Consider the following 7,712-nt stretch of genomic DNA (forward strand, 5'->3'; position numbering starts at 1 on the left):
AAAAAAAAAGCAAAACAAAGCAAAACAAAAAACTACCACGAAGAAAAAAGAAGTTAATGTGAAAGTACAAAGGAATTAAAAAAAGGAGAATTGGAGAGGAACGGTGAGAAAGGAGAGAAATGGAAAGTGAATGAATATGTATTAGAGACAGGAAAGCTTTTAAGAACAGTGTTCCCTGTGTTTGAGTTTATTCATGCCTTTTGTTCCTAAGGGTTATTAACTATGACCTCTCAAATAAAGAAGAATCACTTCTTTTTTCAAGGAATTTTTCAAGGAAGATTTATAACTTTGTTGTTATTTGTGCAATCCAATAAATATATAAAACAATTTTATATCAGATTCTATCTCGAGTGTGTATGGAATTACAGGCAGAAATGCAGAAAATAATTAAGCTTAGCACAGCATATCTAAGCCCATGGTTAACATTCCATGGAGTAACACTGCTTTCAGTGCAGGCTGAAGACATTCAAATAATAAGTATCACCAACTGAAAGTCATATAGAATATCCAAAATTGCAAGGGGTCCATATGGAGGGAGCACTGAGTCCAATTCCTATACAGTTCCAGTCAGCAAGCCACATCCATCATATATTTACTCTCACATTTGTAGACTATTAGTGAATAAGTAATCATAGGTTTATGTCCAGATAAATGACTATACTGAACATCTAAAGCCTAATTAATCACACGCGATAGTGCTTTGGATGCATCCTACTAGTTTGAGAAGCACCATCAAAGCAAGCATCATCACAAAGCTCACAAACTATTTAGAAGGATACTAAGTTACTGAGAATATTTATTTCAAGGAGAGAAAAACTTAAAACTATTCAATTTCAAATTCAGTTAATTACATCTTTTGCAAATCAAACAATGTCTTGCAGACAAACAAATAAATTACTTTTGAAAAGCTTAAATACTAACTCACCAAGTACAGCCCTGGAAAAAGGCAGTATTTCCAGGCCTCAATTATTCAAGTATAGTTTTTTCTTTTGGGTACAAGTGATGCTCCCATTATCATTAGTTTGAGAAATTAATTAAGAGATAGCATAACAGCCTCTATTACTCAGAGGAACTGATAGCATAAGATGCTGCTGGTAGAACACCACTCCTGCTAAAGAAAAGTTACTTTTAAAGGTTAATTATGTGCCATTCACAATAAATTTCTTTCTTTGGCTGAAACAAAATGTGGTGAGCTCTCCCAATACTCTGACTAAAATCCACACTGATTCACTATTTTTTCCCTAGGTCTTGAAATTCCTTCAACACTTTACTTTCCTAGACCTCTAATTCTAATGTGACATGTGGGTAAAGTAATGTTAGTGAATCTTGTTAGCTATTGCAGCACGCAATTGCTGTCTAGGTTTACAGTCTTGAATAAGTAAGTGCTGGGTCATTTAAAAATACATCCTGTCACTCTGCCACTTTTGTCCAGTTTAGAATGAGGTGTAAAAACTGTGAATTATAAAAAGAAAAAAAAACAAAAAAAAAACAAGTTACTCCCTTTCATTCTTAAAATGTACTTTTTGGCAGTGAAAGAATTCAACAGAAAAAAGATTTTCTTTTAATCTTGGGGCCAATTTAAGTGTCTCTACTTAAATTTAGTGAGTAGGTTAATGTCCTGCCAATTTGATCTCAATTACATGCACTCCAGTTCTTGCATTTAGATCATTGTACTCCTTATTAAATCAATAAATAATTCATCTCCCTAGGGAATAAACTATTAAGCCAAAATCCAGTATACTTTAAGAGAGGGATGTTTGAATTTTCCAGATTATATGGGAAGTCCGATAACAAATATTGTGCAGAGTGGTAAAAAATTACGATGATAATGAGACCACCTTGCAGTTACATTGACATCACTCACTCATTCACTTATCTTTTATTTTTACTCATATTTTATTTTTGATTAATGGAAATGGAATGGTATTGTCCACAGTTTTCCCCAAGTCAAATGAATACTCTTCTACACTGCACAGCCGGTTATCTTTATTTATTTGTTTACAGTGCATCCCCAAGTAAGCTGTGTGCCATAGAGACTTCTTGTGTGGGCTATAATACCATTGGTGGGACTGACTGTCCTTACGCAGCCCCATTCAGCCTCATCACCCTGGCCCAGGATCATACTTCTGTCCCAACAATGCTACAGAAGTGCAGACCCCCAGCCTCATTCATGAGCAGTTGTTCGGATTTCCTTGCTTAAACTTTGACCTAGTTTGTTAGCTTGCTTTTAGCTGACTCTCATCATCCTGTCACAGTGCCTGTTGCCACTTCCACGTTGCTCAGGAGCAAGGATAACTGAGTCACTTGCTTTATAGACAATAATGGTGCTTGAGAAAGACCTATAAATTCTTACAGTGGAAGAAGGCTCAGAGGAGGTGATGTGTTTTAGACTCAGAAGAGTGTAGAAAATGACAGTTATGGTAAGGGAAGATGAACTTTCAGAAACAAAGAAGTCTGGAGGATGGCTTTTGTTTTCAGTAGTGATTTTCAGTTGTGTAAATAGCCTTCACTGAGATAACCAATAGAGAGTACTGTCTTCCTATCCTCATCAGCATCGGGGAAGAGTATACATGCCTGAGTGCAGCACAGAATATGAAAGCTGACCACCAAAAATGCACACATCAAGTGAGCAAAGGGCTTTGACCTGCATAGCACTTTCCAACAATGTGGTGTGCAGTAGCATGCCAATGTGCATATGTAGTAACAAGAATGACATTCGAATAATAGAATCACACAATGGCTTGGTCTGGAAGATACCTCAAGGATCATCAAGTTTCAACTCTCTGCAACAGGCCAACCTCCAGATCTTGTACTAGATGATGTTGGCCAGGGCTCCATCGAATCTGATCTAAAACACCTTCAGGGACAGAGCATCCACAATCTCCCTGGGCAGCCTGTTCTATCATTTCCTCTGTGTAGAGGAAATGGACCTGGGGGTGCTGGCTGATGCTCAGGTGAACATGAGGCAGAAGTGAGCCCAGGTGGCCAAGAAGGCCAATGGCATCTTGGCTTGCATCAGAAACAGTGTTGCCAGCATATGTGATTCCTCACTTCATGCATTAAAAGTGAGAGGCATAACATTTTACCTAAGGAAGCTATAACCAAAGGATTTTTTAAAAAGAATTATTAATCACGTGGTGCTTGAGATCAATTGATTAAATCCTTGAACCACCAAAGTCTGTGGAAAGTCTGTTATGGGCTTAAGAAGAAGAAAGAGTTTCACTCTGTACTGATCATCATTTATTCTCCAGTGAGAGACATTACACAAATATGTTGGAGTACCTGTAATGCACCTGTATACTTCTGAATGAATTGATTTCTTCCATTCTTCTCTCTTTTCAAGTTGTTTTTACTCACGTGCATCTTTCCTGGCAGAGTACGCTTGCTGACGAGCTCAAACTTTTCTGTAGTCTTAGAGAAGCTCTGTCCTACTCTGTACAGAATCCCGTGACACCATTATAGCACATGATTAACACCACAGTACTGAATAATTTACTGAAGATAACACAGTGTATACAACTTCAGCACTGAAATGAAGACACAGCTGTACCATACATCTGGATTCTGCCTCAAGCTATGGTAACAAATCTGCAGAAACTCCTCAATCATTCAACAAAGTCAAAGTGCACAGAATCAGATAGAAGATCCTGCATAAAATTCTGCATTTATGATCTGAGAAACACAGGTGAACCCCTAAGATGTGCAATCAAATAATTAGGTCTGTATCACCAGTCTGCAGTACAGCATACTTAAGGAAGAGTGCTTGGCTGAATGCTAACAAAATTGTCTGCCCAGGCCTTGAGTCCAGTTCAGGGGACAGCTCATTGTCTCTGTATCTATGCATTATGACATCAAGATTCTGAACAACTTCCAGTGACTGTAGTGGAACTCACATCAGAAGTTAAATTCTATTAAAGATGACACCATGCAGGCAAGTGGTAGAAAAGGTAGAAAAGTGTGACAAATTAGATTCAGTCTTGGCAAGATATGATATGCTTCACCTTTCACCACTGACCTGACTGGTCTAAAGAAGCAATTTGAGATAACTGAATTCTGTCTAGTGCAGCTTGAATATCTGCCAGATGATAAGGAGAGATGACAAAAGAGGAAATACTGCTCTGAAAGTAATGTCTCTTATTTTATTATTGTGGCCTATAACATCGGAGGTGGATGTTGGCGGTATGGCAGTAGAAGTTTAACCTCCCAACCAATATTCTGTTACTTTTGAAAAGTGGTATGTCTAGAGAAAAATGAGTACCAGGAGCACGTGGTGCTTGTAAATTATGGATTGAATTACTGTAGATATTATCTTTAAACCAGAAGTGGAATATATACCTTTGTTGTGGCAAACATTTCCAAAATCTTTCTTCTGAACATCTCTGAAATAACTCTGCTCAGATTCTAATGGCTGTTCTTCCTTCCTAGGCTGATTGTGTCTACACACTTCAGTTGTTAACTGATCCTGCTTTCGGACCCTATGGAAATGAAAGTAAAACTGAGATGATACTGAATGGTTACTAGGAAGCAGCCAGCTGACAGCAAGGAGGAGAACAGGGTGTTTCTCTGCTCCTTGTTGGTCAAGATCACCACTGATGATTTGCCAGTTCGATCCAGGTGTTGCTAAGAAATAATATTTAAAAATATAACGACTGCTTTTTATATCTGTGCTTAGCAAGGTAAATGCAACACTGCCTTTCTGAAAAGATTTTGAAACCTTCCTCAACTCAACTGAAATGCTCTGCACCTGGAACTACTCTTAAAATATATTCTAACTCAGACTGATGCAGAATGCAGCAAATTATTTGGCAAGTATGTATATTTATTATATTTTATGTATCTCTTTATAGTATATTCACATTGAAAATTTGAGTGCCTTCCAATGCATAAAGCAATGTGACTAATGCTTGTTACATGTTTATTCTTTCATTCCTTTCCCCAGGGGAAGATGTGTATACTGTGCAATGTTTTGTTTTACAACATATAATGCTTGTCTGACTGTTAGTCTAAACGTTTACATTACAGAAGGAAAGGTTAAGAAAATCCAGTTTGTGCGTGAAAAGGAAGGTGGCAGGTGAACTTGTACTTCCTGAAGGAGCTGATTTCTGTCTTAGCAAAAGTGCTCTGTAACAGTTACTAAGACTTATCCTCCTTGCAAAGATTTCTGTTTTCCAATTGAACAAAATTGTCAATCACTGTTTTAATTAGGGGACTTCAGTTTAGATACCTTGAGCTCTAGACTCAAAGAGACTCATTAAGAACATTAAAACTTTGAATGTGATTCAGTAGCTGATGAGAATGGAAATGGTGCTCCATAAACCTCAGTAGCTAGAAAAGTTCAAAATTCTTTACAGCTTGAGATTTTCTTACCAAAAAGTCTGTTCCTCTTGCATACAACATTGCTGGCACCAGCAAAGGCACTGAAACCAGGAATCATATCAAAGCTGGGTTTCTGATATGCTTTGAGATAAATGCTTGCTTATGCAGGAAGCTTCTGAATCTGAAAAATGTAAAAACTGATGGCATCTAGATCTCCATAGCAAAACCTGGAGAAAATAATAGCTAGGAAGTAAAAAGAAGGGATATGTGGTCCTGTGTTAAGGGATTTATGGTCCAAACCAACTTTTGAAAGATATTATACCACTGCTCCTTTTTACTAAGTTTTCAATAAAATGTAGAACTACTTAATAACTAATTAATTACTGTGATAACTGATTGATTACTTAGTCTAAGCCAGTAGATTCGGAAATTAAACCTTTGCTCTTCTAAGTTTGTAGTGAACTGCAAGTAATCTTGTAATAGGAAACTATAAAAGAGATAGTGATTTCAGCTTTATCCACATTTATATCTACTCTATAAATAGTAGAATTTTGTCATAAAATTGTTACTTCATGCTTTATGGTATTTTTATGCCTAAGTTGCATTACTGTCATTACTGTATATTTTACATTTTAGAGAATATAGTGCATTGGAGAGCAACAGCAATGTCTTTCCCTGTACCAGGAAGCATCATAAGATCCCCTGAAGGTATGGCATAATTTCTATATTAATTTTATATTATAATTTCTATATTTCATGTGCCTAGTCCAGAACATTTGGAATGGCTCAGGATTTGCATGTTGAAGAAATTCAAAGGATTTGAACAGATGTTAGGAAACTCAGAGAAATGGGCTATCTGCTTACAGCAATGACTAGATCAGTGTTTCCTGGTTTGATAATATACATATCCCTCTTATTTGTCTTCATTTGCATTTAGTAAATAGCTTTTTATGTTTTTTTCCTTTGCAATTTGCAGTAATGTTTAAAATGCAAAAGAGAGTAATAGATAAAAAATATTTTTAGAAGGATTTTACAGGGAAAAAGGAAATGACTACTGTAGTATCTAATAATTTTTCCTTTATGTTTCCCTTCATATCTTCTTGAATATTAATTATAGTTTGTCAAAATTGTATCTCTGAATTATCTGTTCAAGAAGAGTATAAAAGTAGACCTTTTGTGTACTACAGTCTACTACAGGAAAAAAAAAGAAGAAAACAAAAAGCATTCTCCTTTTTTTGTCCTTTGTTTAAAAACATAACATCAATGGGATGTATGGAGGCAGATTCCTTTTCACATTCTCTTACACTATGAAGTATAATTTGATGTTGCCTCTAAGAAGGCAACTTTTGTGATCTCACAAATTATTTATAAGTATCAGGAATCTGACCCTGATTCCATTAATGACTGTGAATAACCTATCACTCAATTGAACTCACATGGTTCAATTAATGTCGCAAGTGGAAATAGGATTGAACAGAAGTACTGAAAGGAGTGTACTATAACTTCAGTGATAAAGAATTTGCTTCAGAAAAGCAAATTGTAATTCAGAAAGAAATGCATGGGGAAAAGTAAAAATATGCCATACTCTACCTTTGAAAAAGAAATCTAAGTTACTTTTGAGATCTACTGCTGTTCTTTTTCTTACCTGACTATCCTCATCTTTGATGCTCCTTTGTACTTTAACATGCCCTACCAGTTCCTTTCAGGTCTACCCTATTTTCTAAACGATTCATATCAGTCATAACAACATCTTTCTTGGAGGACTAATAACAAAAATTCTGTCTGTACTGGAGTCTACTTTATAATACGTGTCTTCGAAAGATTCCTTTTAACAGCAGCCATTGTAACATCTGTATAACATCTGACAGAATTTTATCTTCCCTTTAGAGGGACCAGAAGAACTAGAATTGAAGATAACCTAAATCTCTTGTATTTATTTTTCATCCATCTTTGTGATTGACCTTTCTCAAAGGAAACATGCCATATTTATCTGATTTTGAAAAACAACTAATGATTATTTTTCCTATATTCATCAGGCTATATTTTGTATCTTAGGAACTGAAGTCTCCTTCATTACCCTCCTGCTAAAACTCCCTCATCACACTCTTTGAAAAATCTAATATAGATTTCAATCCCTTCCATTTAGGTAAAATTTATTCAGTCAGGAAAATGATCAGAAAAGTCATACTATTGTGATCAGAAGAGGGTTAGTTGTTTAGGAAAAGTTAAGGGGCCTAATAAAGAAGAGAATGAGAGGGCTTGTTATTACTTTTTACAGATATATCAGAGTAAATATGGGAATGAAAAGTACATTAAAAATGATAGAAAAATTGATAATTTATTGCCTGAATACTGCTTTTTTTTTTGCTTTTTTTTATTATTATTATTTTTTTATT

The 7,712-nt window shown here is 35.7% G+C and overlaps 1 long non-coding RNA gene across 2 annotated transcripts in view; it reads left to right on the forward strand.

Moving 5' to 3' along the window:
- Positions 1 to 4,409: 4,409 nt before the first annotated feature.
- Positions 4,410 to 7,712, forward strand: part of LOC104909888 — a 13,467-nt gene continuing 10,164 nt past the window's right edge. Inside the window, exons 1-2 of one of the 2 annotated variants that reach the window (XR_792653.3) lie at positions 4,410 to 4,809; positions 5,953 to 6,024. This is a non-coding gene — a long non-coding RNA (uncharacterized LOC104909888). The remainder of the gene's footprint in view (positions 4,810 to 5,952; positions 6,025 to 7,712) is intronic. The other variant, XR_792654.3, reaches the window with a different exon arrangement.

This window comes from Meleagris gallopavo, chromosome 2, assembly GCF_000146605.3.
Source record: "Meleagris gallopavo isolate NT-WF06-2002-E0010 breed Aviagen turkey brand Nicholas breeding stock chromosome 2, Turkey_5.1, whole genome shotgun sequence".
Taxonomy (NCBI): Eukaryota; Metazoa; Chordata; class Aves; order Galliformes; family Phasianidae; genus Meleagris; species Meleagris gallopavo.